Source organism: Aythya ferina (genome assembly GCF_964211825.1).
Source record: "Aythya ferina genome assembly, chromosome: 1".
NCBI classification, from domain to species: domain Eukaryota; kingdom Metazoa; phylum Chordata; class Aves; order Anseriformes; family Anatidae; genus Aythya; species Aythya ferina.
Window position 1 is genome coordinate 178,227,915 of NC_140296.1, and position 14,486 is coordinate 178,242,400.

The 14,486-nt window shown below is 43.5% G+C and overlaps 1 long non-coding RNA gene across 1 annotated transcript; it reads right to left on the reverse strand.

The window, feature by feature from the left end:
• Window positions 1-118: 118 nt before the first annotated feature.
• LOC311429431 lies at window positions 119-10,473 on the reverse strand. The gene is made up of 2 exons (XR_014688253.1): window positions 10,075-10,473; window positions 119-2,503 (listed from the first exon to the last, which is right to left on the reverse strand). It is a non-coding gene; the product is annotated as an uncharacterized lncRNA (long non-coding RNA).
• Between the last annotated feature and the right edge of the window lie 4,013 nt (window positions 10,474-14,486).

Genomic DNA, 14,486 nt, shown 5'->3' on the forward strand with positions numbered 1-14,486 from the left:
CATCAACCTAAAATGCTGATGGTAAAATGCATCAGTCTGTACCAGCTGCTGTGCCCTGTATACCCAGGCTGTGCTCAGAGAAGTGATGTGCCCTGTAGCACCACGCTAACATGCACACTGCCATCTCTGCCCAGTCTTTATTTCAGTACTCAAACCACAGTGGTGGTGATGAAAAAAAGGACAGAAAGAGAGCTGATACTATCTTTAGTACCTATTACAAAGGAAATATAAAAGCTGCCCATGGACTAAGCCTCTAAAGTTGCTTACTGGCTACTAGGTATATATATTTTCCAGCTTTCCTTCCCATCCATCTCTCCTGACTTCAAAGCTAGATTTTACTGCATGCCCTGAATTCTTTCATCTTTTCTAAGAATGTGAGTTGAAGATGCGGTTTATCTTATGGAAGTTATCATCTTGCTACAAGTTGAACAGATGTCACTTGCCCAAGTCTTCATTTTGAGGGATGTCACTCAAGTAGGCAGTACTTGAACCTCTCAGGGAAAAAGCAGGAGTAGGAACCTGCTTGAAGACAACAATGTCTAGAGAAAATATATATATTACATTGTATAAAAAATATTTATGTCACTGACAGATTGAAAAAAAAAAATCCCTGTTATGAAATGCCAGAAAGTTGTGTTAGGTTCACATAAAGTGCTGCTGGGAAGCAGCAAGCCCCAAAATAGTCCATATTGAACAGTTACCCAGTTATGCTTGCACCAAGGCAACAGACACGATAATAAGTAAGAATACCAAGGATGGAAGGGGCAAGCTAAAGTCTTCAGAGCTCCTAGCTAAAAATATTTTTAGATAGGCACCTCCTGTTCACTGGTGCAGACACGAGTTAAGAATAAGCAACTCATTCCTGACACATAGACACTTTCACTTAAGCATGAACATTTGCAGTCCCACAAAGTCTATTCAGAAAGGGTGTATCTAAAACTCCTCCATGGAATATGGACAGCTGCAAAATACTTGGAGGAAAATGAGGGCCACATTCTGGGCTGGCATTATGAGATATTATGAGATATGACCATAAAAATACACATGATGAGGAATTGCTGGGTCCAATCACCTTCTAATTCTAGGCCTGGGATTTAGACTTGAGCTGTTGACCTCTGAACTCAGTAAAATGCCTTATCAAATGGAAAAAAAGACTTTTCTCTGTAAAATGTTAGCTTTGAAGAAAAATAATAAACCAAAAAGGAAGCCCTGTCTACTTTCCTCTTGCAGAATCTTGCTTAGATAGAGGGTCATGGCTGGCAGTTGCTGGGTGCACGTAGTGTGTTTGGAAAGTCCAGTCCCAGTGTCTGAGCTGCTACAGAGCTGAAGACCACATTGTTTTGATTCTGTTCTAGTTAGCCCATTAAGGTTGGCAAGCCTATTTTAACATAAAATTGGGATCATGGAATGTGCTCAATTGCCATTTGTAACAAATGCATCAAAGCCATATATATTATGCCATCTGGAAATAGATCAGAAAGACCTTCTCAGCCTCCACTCAAACTGAGAAGATACAAAACCAGGCGTGCCAGCTCTCTGCATCTGCTAGCTATGATAGCGCCAGCACCCAGACCCAGAGTAGATCTCCTGGGAAGTCCAAATCCATCAGCCAGAGAATCTGGGGGCACAGCTGCTCTGGGGAAAAGGCAGTCCAGTGTTTGATGGAGAGGCAGGCCAGTGATAGTGATAAGCTTGGGCTGAGAGACAGTCCACAAATGTGCAGCCATGCCAGTAGTTTCAGAGTCTGATGATATCCTCAAGGCCCAACACTTGAATGTCCTTTTCCTGTCTCTTTACTTCTCCTGGGAAATGAAGGGAGCTTTTAATCACACTCCATCACCATCACAAGCAAACATTAACGTGACAAATTCATATTGGGTCACTTAATTAGCAAGAACTTATTGGAAAACCTGCTCCACAAAGCAGAAGTGCCTCTACCACCATTACAGGTAGATAGCACAGGCATCCTTAATTCCCTTCCTTTTAATGTAGAACAAGTTGCCAGTCTCTCTGTGAACACCTGGGCCATCCAAGTGGTGATTTCCTCACAAAGCTGCCAGACTCAGTGATGTTGGATGCTTCATATATGACAATCATACCTGACAGGACTGGGAAGCCCTGGGTTGCATTCCTTATGGCTGTTATAGTGGAAGGAATGTAGGATCTCCACATGGTTAAATACAAGGCTCCAGGCACGTTGTTTGTGCCTTAGCTCAGGAAGATTGATGCCACGTGTGATAACCGAAGGATGACAAAAAGCATGTGGTAGGACAAGTCAACTTGCAGAGCTGTGCAGGAGCTGTGTAAGCAAATTCCAGCAGATCCAGGGAACCCTGAAGGTCAATCCAGCCAGCTGCATGGTAAGGGGGTGCCCTACAGAGCGAAGTACTTCCAGGCTGCCGCTCTCGTCCTTGCAGCTGACAGTCAGGATGCCACAGGAGGTGCTCCAGGAGCTAACCAGTGTCAGAAGGCCAGGAAATTTAGGCTCAAAGATGTGACAGAACTGATGAAGCAATAAAAATAAATAAAAACATAATTAAAAAACAGTAATTTTATTATTTACATTGTTTCTATACAAATGGTTATGAAATACAGTTTTTAAAGTAACTATAAAGAGCAAGCCAAATCTTTCCCTCAGTGCTAGTCTTCTGTCTCTGCTTCCTTTTTTTTTTTTTTTTTTTTTTATTAACAGCTAAATTCATAGGTGATACTGGCCTCAGGATGGTCCTCAAGCAAACACAAAAAAGGTCTGTACCAATAAAAAGGAAAAAAACAAAAACAAGTGACTGGACATCATTTGCCTTACCCTCAGGACCTCATAGTCTGTTCATAAAATTCAATATCATCCTGTCAACTTTTCCATTCTGTTCTATGAAAAGTGACATATTTTTCCCTCTGAAAAGCCCTACCCTTAATTATACTGCATTAAGTAAAATCAGCGTGAACGGTTTTAAATGAGAGAGTGGGAGCTGTAATGGAAGTAGGGGAGCAGGCTGAGAGCTACCGAGACAGCAACGCGGAACAGCGGAGGCATGAGGAAATTAAAATGGGGCGTGAAGGGCTGAGTGCATCAAAATGGCAAATAGGAAGCTGGGGGAATTGGCAGGGGACAAGCAAGCAGAAATACAATAGAGAGTGTGGGTGAGTATGAGAGACAAATGGCAGAAACAAAGAGCCGTGCATAACAGGCAGGAGGAACTGAGCTGTGTAATCACAGAAGCCTGCTGCGACTGAATGGACGCGGACCCCGAGTGCAGCGCTTTCAAGAGGATGGCAGCAGTTTCCCTCCCCTGCGTTTCAAACTCGACCCCAGTGCCCCAGCCAACCCCGGCCTATGGGAGATCATTGATTCGTGCCCAAGTGGGACGGCAGCCTGCCACACACAGCCCCGACACCACGCTGCCCGTGAGCCAAGATGCTCCTGCAAGCGGGCACGAGGCTGGAGGGCAGCTGGCACGAGTTCCCAGGCAGCAGCCTGGCGCTGGCAGGGGCTGTACTGAATCATTCTTAAAAGGCTTTCTTTGCTAATGCCACCTGAAGCATTTGTTTTTCCATGTATTGTGATTTGGGAAGCATAATACCTTCGCTCCTGATACACGCAGAACAAGTACCTGCACAGTGTGAGAGGAAAGCAGCGGGTGTCGCCGTTAGGAGCACTTGGCACCTCCGCGTGCCTCTGCTCAGTGCTTATTCTGGGCACCTTATTACAGGTTGTCAGGTCACCGTGCTCTGAGCACATCCTGTTTGCTGAATCAATCTTTACTTCTAATTGTATAGAATGGGCTGCGTTAAAATGTTCTTTAAATTAGATCAGTACCTTCTGTATCCAAAATCCCTGTAGAACAGCTAGCTGCACTTTTAGAGCTCCATTTCTAAGCCTCCCACGGGAAAAATCCCTTCCAGACACATGAAGTTAGAGCCAATAAAGGACTAAGGCATCAGATGCAGAATTGAGACACTTAAACCCAGAGTTATGGTCCAAATCCTACTGCTCAGCTGTTGTATAACCTTGTCGATAACTCCTCATTTCACCTGCAAGTTCTCTGTGAAAGCCTGCTTCCCTGCAAGCATGAAATTATGGCTGCAAGTATCTAAACCAAGGCCCTGAGCAGAGCTGTCAAATTTTAGGACCCCACCAAATCTGATACGAATTATCAGAGAATTATCAGAGCATGACTTGCACCCTCCCCCCCCCCCCAAAAAAAAAAAAAAAAAAGGATGAGGGTTCTCACAATATACAAATATTTCTATGTGTTTTAGAGCAGCAGCATTTAGTATGCAGGCACTGTGGAGTTAGAGAAGCCAGGAAGCAGAAGAGCTTGATCCCAGTTTCCATTTGGTTTCAGCCTCTGGAACCCATGAGTTCCCAGGGCTGATCCACACATCCCAGACTGAATGTGCTGTCTGGCCCCATATACAAGAGCAAACATCGACTGCTGTTGCTGAGTGGCAAAATACAATGATGACTTGCTCCTGAATTTGTACGGCTCCTGCTTCAGGAGCTCAGTGCATGTTCTAAAATTGCCTGCTAGAGCAAGCCCCTAAGGGCCTGAAGACAAAGCGAACACTTTCCAGGACCTAATCAGGTTGGCGTGTACCCGAACCACCCACTGCTGTAAAACTCATCCTGTGGTACTTTGCAGGAGGCAATTCGCAGCTTTATAGCCTAAGCTCACCCCCTTGAGGCACATCGTATGCTCTTTGGAATGAAATTTTGAGCCCTTGGGGACCAGTTTTGTAAAACACTCGTTTTGAAAGTTAGTGAGTTTAGATGGGGATGCCTGCCATAAAGATGGTTATATGGCTAATGGAATGGGGTTTGGCCTTTTCTTGTTGTCTGCTCCCTCACCACCTTTACACACATATATATGTATGTACATACAGGTACACACACACATTATAGTTACATTTCTGGATGTAAATTACATCCAGAGTCCTTCTGACTACTTGTGTCCTCTTAGCACACCTCGGTCCACCCATTCCACATGGCCTGAGTACTCTGAACAGGTAAGCCAGCAACCCTGACCTTCCTGAGGGCAGTAACAGGCAAAAAAAAGACACAACGCAGTTGGGAATTTGGCTCACTTTTCACTTTCTGGCTGCTTCTCACATCTGCGTACTAAACTGCAGTCTTTGACAGGCTCACCAGTAATCCGTGCAGTTTCTGAGGGCACATAAACCTGTCAAGCCTGGTGCAGCCATCTATTGCTACACCAAATTTCTGCTCCCATCACTCAACTTTAAAGCCATTTAAAACATGACACAAGGTTTTTCTTTCAGTACTGTGGAAAGGTCTCTGTTTCTCATTGCGCATGACCATTTTTAAACACTTTCTAGAATAACTCATTTTCAGTTCCTCATCTTTATGTTTCAGCATGAGCCACTGATGGTGAGTGTCACAACAAGCTTGTTAGGAGCTAAGAATAGTAGTAGAAGTTAGTGGTAGAAGTTAGGGAAATGAGTAGAGATGATCCTAGAGATTTTCCCAGACTCGCACATATGCGTATTCCCTCTTGCCTGGACAAATGAAGGCATTATAGTATCAGTTTTCAGATCTTTCATTAAAATGAGCTGTGATGACAGCATTCGTAGGTCATGTTTTTAATTTGCTGGTATTTGTGTTCACAGGTATGCTTACAGGGCTCATTTTCTCCCTCAAAATGGTTGCCCCGGGAGCCAAATGGCCGTGAGGGCTGCTCTCTGGCTCTGTGTCAGCAGATGACTATGAAAGCAAAAATGAAATTAGCTGAGCAGACCAGAGAAAGGTACATAACCACAGCTTCCTGCTCCCCAGAGAAATGCGTGAATGGAGACATGCTGTGTTCGACACTACGGTAAATTGCTGATTTTGTCACCCAAACTGGGAGAGCTGTGCCAGGAGAGCTCTGCCCTGGGTGGGTAGCCTGTTAGGGAGAGCGTTTTTGTGTGCTGGGAAGCTGGAGGTGACAGAAGTGGCAGATAACATACACTGCATGCACAGCAACTAACTGCTGGGGCAGAACAAGACGCTAGATGAGAAAGAACAAATGCATCACTCTATTCTGGTGTTTCTGATATTCACCAGGATTTAACTTGGGAATCTGGGTCCCTAATATTTAACTAATACTTAATATAAGTAAAACATATTGCATATAAAATTAATACATGCATACTGATATCAGCATAACTAATTTTACATACTATTAACATTAAATTTGGGAAGCACCTACCGGTACACGCTGCATGTTTGCAGCAACCTGTGGCATGATCTCCACAAAAGCAACCACATTACAGTGGTCTCCACAGTGGTCAAAGAGTAACCACGAAACAAATGGGTCAGCCACATTCTGTCTGAGAGCATCGGCCACTGGACTATGGGGTGAAGGAGGAGCTGCTGCCTCTTTTGGTCATATTCTGACAGAGTCTCTCTCTTCCTAGGAGGAAGGCCAGGAGAATTCCTGTGAGGCTGAGCACTGCATACTTGCACTTGAGCTAAATGCTTGGCGTGCCTCTAGCTGGAGCGTTTGCCTAGAGAGGCATTCATCCTAGAGAATGGTGAAGCAAAGATTCATGTTCATAAAGACTTTTAACAAGCAATAAAGAACAGGGTGTGAGGTCAAGCCTTGACCTTTTGGCTCTCATATTTGAAGACTTTAGGTAACTGCACACCTCAGGTGTCAGCTGGATACCTTTGAATGCATTGTATTCAATGTATTGTACAAATTCAGTTAAATTCAATACATTCACAGATTGGACTTGACTCCATACTGTTACATTGCTGTAAAACCAAAGTAACTTCACTGAATTTACTTAAGTTACACTTATTTTTATATCAGATCTGAGTAACTGACTACAGTGTTGTAACTAAGCCATAGCACAACCTGTCTCTTGTAAAAAGAAAGAGATAATTTGCATTAAGAATTCATATTTTTTTTTTCCAGGTGCCTGAAACCTTAACAGTAGGAATTAAGAACAGAGGGAAAAACAACCATAGAATCACAGAATAACCCAAGTTGTTAGGGACCCATAAGGATCATCGAGTCCAACTCCTGGCACCGCACAGGTCTACCCAAAAATTCAGACCATGTGACTAAGTGCACAGTCCAATTGCTTCTTAAACTTTGACAGGCTTGGTGCAGTGACTAGTTCCCTGGGGAGCCTGTTCCAGTGTGCAACAACCCTCTCAGTGAAGAACCTGTTGTCTAGCCTGAAGCTCTGAAACATTAGATATGAACCTGGAAGCTTTTAACATATGGTAAAATGAATAACAAAGAATAGTGCATCTAGTGTGATACCTTTGCAAACACCAAGCAAGTTAAAATCTTGGAAGAAAAATAAATAAATAAATTATAAAACTGAACTAGTATTTGTGAAAGAAGTTATTTTTAAAGTGTCATGAATACTTTGTGCAGTTAGTATAATGATAGGAAACCTTCATTAAATGCCTTGTTTGAAAAGTGAGGCAAGAACGTCCACTTGTTTTATATCAGCTATAAAAAACCCTTTAATATAATGCACAGAGTTTATAGCAGGAGCTAAAATCAAATGTCAGATTAAAATTCCTGTATTTTCTGGGGAACACTGCAAATCATATGCATGAAGCCCAGTACAGTTTTAGTGAGAGGACTTATTCAGACACAAACCATCAGGTCTACCAGGATAAATTCACCCTAAAAGTATGTCTGCATGTGTACAAATAAAATATAAATTAAAAGTAATAATTGTAAAAATCTTCTCTCATTGTTTAGAGATCAGATTATACAGGTTTGAAGTGAAATTTTTGCTTTATTTGTTTTATTTGGGGTGGACTTTATCATTCCTTCATATGTGTTTTGGCATGAGTTCAGCATGGGAAGGGAAACTGTTCTCTGAATTTAGGACAGAAGAAGTAAAGGGAAAACTGTTTTCAGTAGTTGTTTGGCTCCTGCAAATTGTGAAAAAGTAGTCAGCAATCTGTGGAACAGCATCTGAATGACATTGTAATCTTGTATCAACTTCTGTTTCCAAGAAGTTTCTCTGATAATCATTTGGTTGTTTAAAAGATGTTTTCCCAGTAATGTTGTGTGTTATAGTTCATTGGTAATTGTTGAATCTCGAAGATTTAGTACACTAGCTCTGCTTTTAGACTTCTCAATGTACTTCAAGTTTTACATTTGAGAAGTCGTGTTCGGGGGGGGGGGGGGGGGGGAGGGCGAAAAAAGGCAGCCATGTTGCTATCAGTTCTTTCTGGCAGCTTAGAAAGAGTTTGGATTGTTTTATTTTGTTTTTCTATTAATTGCATGCTGTATATCAAAACGGGTTTTTGACGTTCTAATGTGTAGCATCACGATTTCAAAACACATTACAGAAATCAAACACAACTGCATAGTAATTGCAGTTTTATTGCTTCAATTCTCCACCACATCGAGAGCATTTCAAGACTAATCTATTCAAGATGATTGCCTCTGAACTATTTGATTGTAAATGGTTTAAAGAGCTTCCACTTTCACCCTGAGCATGCACCAGATTATATATACATTTTTCATACTCTTATTAGATGCAATGATCTTACAGGAAGGAACTTAAAGAAAATGATGCAGGTTGCAATCTGCATAGAGCAAAAATATTTTAGAGAACCAATCTTGAAGTTTAAATACTTTTGTTTCAATTGCATAAACAATTCCAATTATGCAAAGAAATGAGTGTTATTCCCAGTTGCATAATGCATAAACAAGAATAAAATACTAAATGTAAAACATTCTTTAGTCTTAAGAGACAAACCAACAGTGAAAGCGAGAATACAAGCGCTGGGAAATTGTTTTTGCTTAAATAATGCTATGAGGTTATTAAAATAGTAATAAACTATTCTTTGTCATTTTATTCTTTTTATCCTTCTAACACCTTCATTCTCCACCACCAGTTTCTGCTATTTATTCCAAACACATTTAGAAAAATCAGAAAATAGTCCTGCAAGCCCCATCACAGCACATTTATGCAAAAACATAGCCCTTTTGAACTCAAAATCCTGGAACAACTCAAAATCTGTATATTACCTATAACATTTTTCTCTAGGTGCTGATTACTCATACTGCAAGGTGTGAAACAGAATGACCTGATCACCCAGGACCAGTCGTCCCGTGGAGTCATTTTCCCAGTTGTTCCGATTTGTTCTTGTTTGTCTGCTACTTTCTGGCCCTGCTGTGCCATGATTTCCCACTGGAAAGCAGGCGCAGGGATGGGAGCCTGCCCTTTGGCTTGCACCAAGCTATTCTCACCATGCTATGCAGAAGCATCATTTAATGGGCACTTACTCAAATTCAGGCAATGGCAGTAAGGCAAGCCACTTGTTCTTCCCTCACCTGCTCCTTGTCGAGGCACCACTCCCAGACTGGCTGCACTGATCTAGCCTGCAGAGGACTCAAGGAGGAAGCACAGCGATCTGTCAGCTCCAGATAAAAGTCCAGCTGCAGCAATGCCCTTTGCAAAGTGCTGCTTCATTGGGTTTACCAGGGAGATTTAAAAATGTTCCGTGTTATTAATGAATTTATGTGTAGCACTGCTAAATATGTTGCACAACAACAGCGTGGCACAACAGTGCCTTGCCTGCAGGCCCCTGCCTCAGTGCTAGCGCTCGCCCCCATTTCAGTGCTCCCCTTTTACACCAACCCCTCACAATCTGGATGGGGAGAGGGGCAAAGCGGGCTTGTCAGGGAGCATATTGGTCCCTGATGAGGGTAGTCCATGCACAGTTGATTTATTGTTTTAATTTTGTCAATATTCTGTCAACAATAGACTCATAATATGCTTTAAAACAAGCCTCTTTTATTTTGGGATGCTGTCTATTGCCTTTTCTGTTGGACACCAAGGTAGCAATCAGTGATAAAATTGTGGTTTACAGAGCAAATTCAGATTAATCTAGCTGCGGTACTTATTCATTATGTATAATAAACATTTCTAAGAAAATAAATCATTACAGCCCTGTATTCCACAATACACAAATCATCAGAGAAAGAACAAACCAGCAAACTCGCCCAGTGTTTAGCCAGCGCAGTAAACCTCCTCACAACAGCTTTCCCTTCTGTCAATAGCAACCATGGCATTGGCTCCTTCACTCACCCGACCACAGCAACTCATTTCAGCAGTCAGCATTTGCTAATTAGCCTGAGTTATACGGTCATGGCTGAGATTTTGGCAGCCTGCTCTGGCACAGGTTTATTAACGATGATCAATTACAACCAGGTGGAATTTCTAACAGATGATTTTTTTTTTTATTGTCACCTGACAATATATTGGAAGTCTTCAATTAGATAAATGTGGCTGACAAGCTGACCCTGCCATCTGTGTCGTTACTGCTCCCTCATTTTAGTGCCTGCTTGGAGCATCCCAGGTCAGTCGCTTTCTTCACACGCAGTGTGGGACACAAACCTCACTAATGAGCCAGAGCGGGGCTGAAGCACCAGCCTTCCAGCTGTGCCTGCTTTCAGCTAGCACAACTGCTGACACCTTCCCTTGCCAGGCGAGCTGGTGATGCTTTCAGTAAAATAGCACCTCGCCAGAAACGGCTCAATAAGAGAATTTGCAACATCTCCCAGGTTTCTCAGTCCTCAAGCTAAATAAGCGTAGGGTTATTATTTTCCAGACTAAAAGAGCAATAACACCAAAGGAGCACAAAAAATAGCTAGCTTGATTTAGAATGTGGTATTTTAGCCAGTTCTGTGTCCTTTATGGTGCTGCAGCTCCCTGCAGTGTATAATTCGCGTGCCGCAGCAGGAGCCCATGGCCCACAGCGATGTGGTGCTCACCGTGTTTTTGGCCTTGGGCATGGGAGTGTGAGTGAGGGGCTGGTGGTGGGACTCCCCCAAACCAGGCAGGCTTTAGCCACGGGCCACGAGCCAGCTGTGGAAGCTCTGCTGTCCCCCCCAGATGGCTCCATCTGCTCTGCCTTAGACTATGCTGGCCACCAGCTGAGGAACAGCCAGAGTGGGTAGGCCACAGGATTCACTCTGAGAGAAAATATTTCTGTGGTGGTACTTTTCTGGCTTGGGATTACCCGACACTTTGAGCAGAATTTATTCTTGTGCTTTCAGGCAGGCATGTTTGGATGTTGGGGGCAGAGAGCAGAGGAGCAGAAAGTAAATACACCTCTTGAGGAACAAAGTGTGAACCTCTGGCCTGCCCGTGGCTGTCCTTTCCTCTCCAGGTACTTTTGGGGGCGGTCACAGCATGTGGAGGTGCTGCACAACCACAACCCTTCCTCTGGAGTGCTGCTGGCTTTCTTGCAAGATTGGGAAGCTATTTTTTTATCTTACAGTCAAACAAGTAACAAATTCACAATTTAGAACTGATCTTTATTTGCCCTTTGAAGGTTTGCAATCACGGGCCAGCCAGAGAACACAACCACCTCTGAGCTACGAGATCACGTATCACTGACCGCTACTGTTTTCTGTCCTCTTTTCTTCTGTCCTTCCCTTTCTCTGCACTGAACTGAGGAAAACAAACAATCAAATGAAAAATTATCTTCTGCAGATACATCAAACCTACATGGAGAAAACAACACCCCCAGCATTATATCACACAGAGGGGAAAAAACATTAAAACATATGGTAAAAGCCCAGCACTTCTCAGAAAGCAGCAAATATTCCAGAAGTGAAAAGACCTTCATGACCTGAAAAACTCTCTTCTCTTTCTCTTTTTCTTCCTGCTTGCTCCCCGATAGACCTTGCCTGCGTGTTCAAAGTTGCAGGTTACGGCTTGCTTTGTTTATTATCACTTATCATCATGCAGCTCAGGTTTTACAGCTATAAAAACTCCACTGAGCTATACCTTTAGGGGTATTGGCAGGATGTGCTTCAATTCCGAGACACAACGTGGAGGGGGACTGCAGAAGCACGAAAACTCTCCTCGGCAACATAAAAAGTCTCTGTCCAGTGTGCACAAACTTCCTTTGCTACCCTTAATGGCCTGAGAAGAGCGAAGCATAGCAATATTTGTTGCTTCAACCCCTAGTGCACTAGCCAAAAAAAAAAACAACCAACCAACCAACCAAACAAAAAAAAAAAAAACAGTTGAGATTATTGTAAAGTGTCTTGTGGTCAGTGTTAGGCTTTGGTTTTCTTCAGGTGTAACTGTTCATTACATACCAGCTGCTTTCACCCAACTCCTCCTGGACACAAGCCAATTTCTAACCGTGTTGATATGAATCTTTGCATTCATTTTAAGGAGCATTGTATCACATTGCTGGACTTACTACAGCAGTGCCTTTATAAAGGTCACCTGAATGTCTCAGAAGGGAGCATGGTGGTCAGGCCACAGCAGACTGCTCCGGAGAACACACCTGCTGCAAGCTGCTTTTTGCAACAGATGGCAAAAATGAGGCTGGCACAGGAGTTCAAAGAGTTTGAGGGGCTGGCTCTGCTGAGACCTTAACTTTGGTGGCACCGGAGCGTATTTGGAGGATAAGGACAAATCACCCTGCAGTGTACATCCCTTGAACGGCTGCCAGCCCAAAGGCCTGGAGCAATGGTCTCAAGTCATGCAAAGTCTAAAGTGTAGACAGAGCATTTCCCTGAACAAGAGTGATTTGTCTCCCCTTATCTCATGCTCAGCAACACTCTTTCAAAACATTGTGCATCTACCTGGCGTATTTTTTTTTTCTGTGAATAGAAGAGGAACTGCAAATGGGGCAAGGGATTTCCATTTACAGGGCATCCTGGGGCTGAGCTTCATACCTGGGTAAGGCTTAGTCCCTGCAGGACATTACCTACAGCACTCCTCCTGGTTGTGGAAAGTTCGTTTAGGCTTTGTCCTTGATCTATCACTGCGTTGGTGACCACAGAGCCCTGCAGGCAACCTGCTCTGCCAAGCTTCTGTTCTGAAGGCCCCAGGGATCCTCCCCCAGGAGCAGACGTGCCTGCACTGCATCCCCTTGTGCTTCTGAAGCATTGCTCGCAGCGAAGGCTGAAGCAGCTCCTTGTTGATGGCCTTTCTTTTGAAAAGCAAGAGGAAGCACTTCAAGGGAAGTCAGTGAGGTCAAGGAAAAACAGCAGCGACAGCAGCTGCTCGCAAATAAACAAGAATGTAACGCGGAGAATCCCTCTGCAAAATAATTTCTAAACAAATGGAACAAATTGAAATACACAAGAGGAACTAGTGCCACTAGTAAATCAGTGGTGTAAAGCAGGTAAATATATTACAGAAATTCCAGCAGCTTATGAGCTATCAGAGCAGCAATTTCCAATGAAATTTGGACACGGATTTGCTCCCAGAAATACTCTGCTCATTGCGAAACACACTGCTATCAGCTATGCACAATGGGGTAAGAAAACAACTGTCTAGCAAAAATAACTTTATAAAATAAAATAAACCAGGGCTTTAAAAACTCTTTTCCCTTGCAACTTTTCTGTCCTCTGGCTTCTCTCCTCTGTTAAACCAACGTATAAGGGGAAAAAACAAAAACCAACAACCCACAACCCAAAGGCTAATAAAAACCTATTTTGTCAGGACTCCCGGCATCCCTATTGCTCCCTACAGCTCTACCAGCAGTTAAGCCGGTATAAAATCATACTACAGCAGCTGAAGGAAATAGATTTGATACTTCAACTCCAGCTAATATTTCTACTTCTCCCATTTTTCCTGGGTGAGTGAAGATACGCTTGCATTAATTACCTAGCTATCATGGGCTTTCCCTAGCTTTCATTTGCCTTTTTTTTTTTCTTTTTTTCCTTTCAACTGTTTACTCCTCTCTTTGTCTACCACACCACTCCTGAAATAAACAGAAACCCAGGATCAGTGAATTAGGGAGGTGCTATGGACTGTGTCCTTAGCACAAGTCATAACCTGGGTGCATTTGCCCAGTCATGCCTGGGGGGCTGGTGTCGTAGGCCGTGTCCAATGCAGTCTTCAAAGCCATCAGTCTGGTATCCCAGGCACACCGAGCTCGTTACTGAAGAATCCAATTGAAACCCAAACGAAATAAAACAACCCAGTTCAAAACAAAATAAAACCAGCAAAATAAAACCTTTGACCTCCCAGGAAGAGTCAAGCATCCTGACGCTTGGTGCACAGGTGAGGTAGGCAGCTCAAAACATTTCATGTTCCTGAGGCTCACAAATCTTTGCCATCTCATGGCGAGAGGTTTTGGTAATGTTATTCAAAGTAACTAATCGCAGACATCTGTATGAGACGCGTGTCAAAAGCTGAATTAGAACTACAGGGAGGAGAAAAAGACGGGTTACATACACAAAGGGCTTTCTCTTACAGAATCCGATGGGGAATGGTTCAAGCTCAGGATCCCACGGGCTCCAGTGGCAAGCCCCCTTTCACCCTGCTCTGTCCCTCAGCAGGTACCTGTAAGGCCCTGCCCGGCCCACCAAGGTGTTGGGCTAAAACCCAGCTACCAGCAGGGCCCCGGAGCAACTAGCAGCATCTGCCAGCCCCTTGGGTTACTGGCACAAGGCTGCTGCAATCCTCACTGCACCCAGCTACGCTCAGACACACTGCTTTTTGCCATTTACACCTCAGCCATTGAC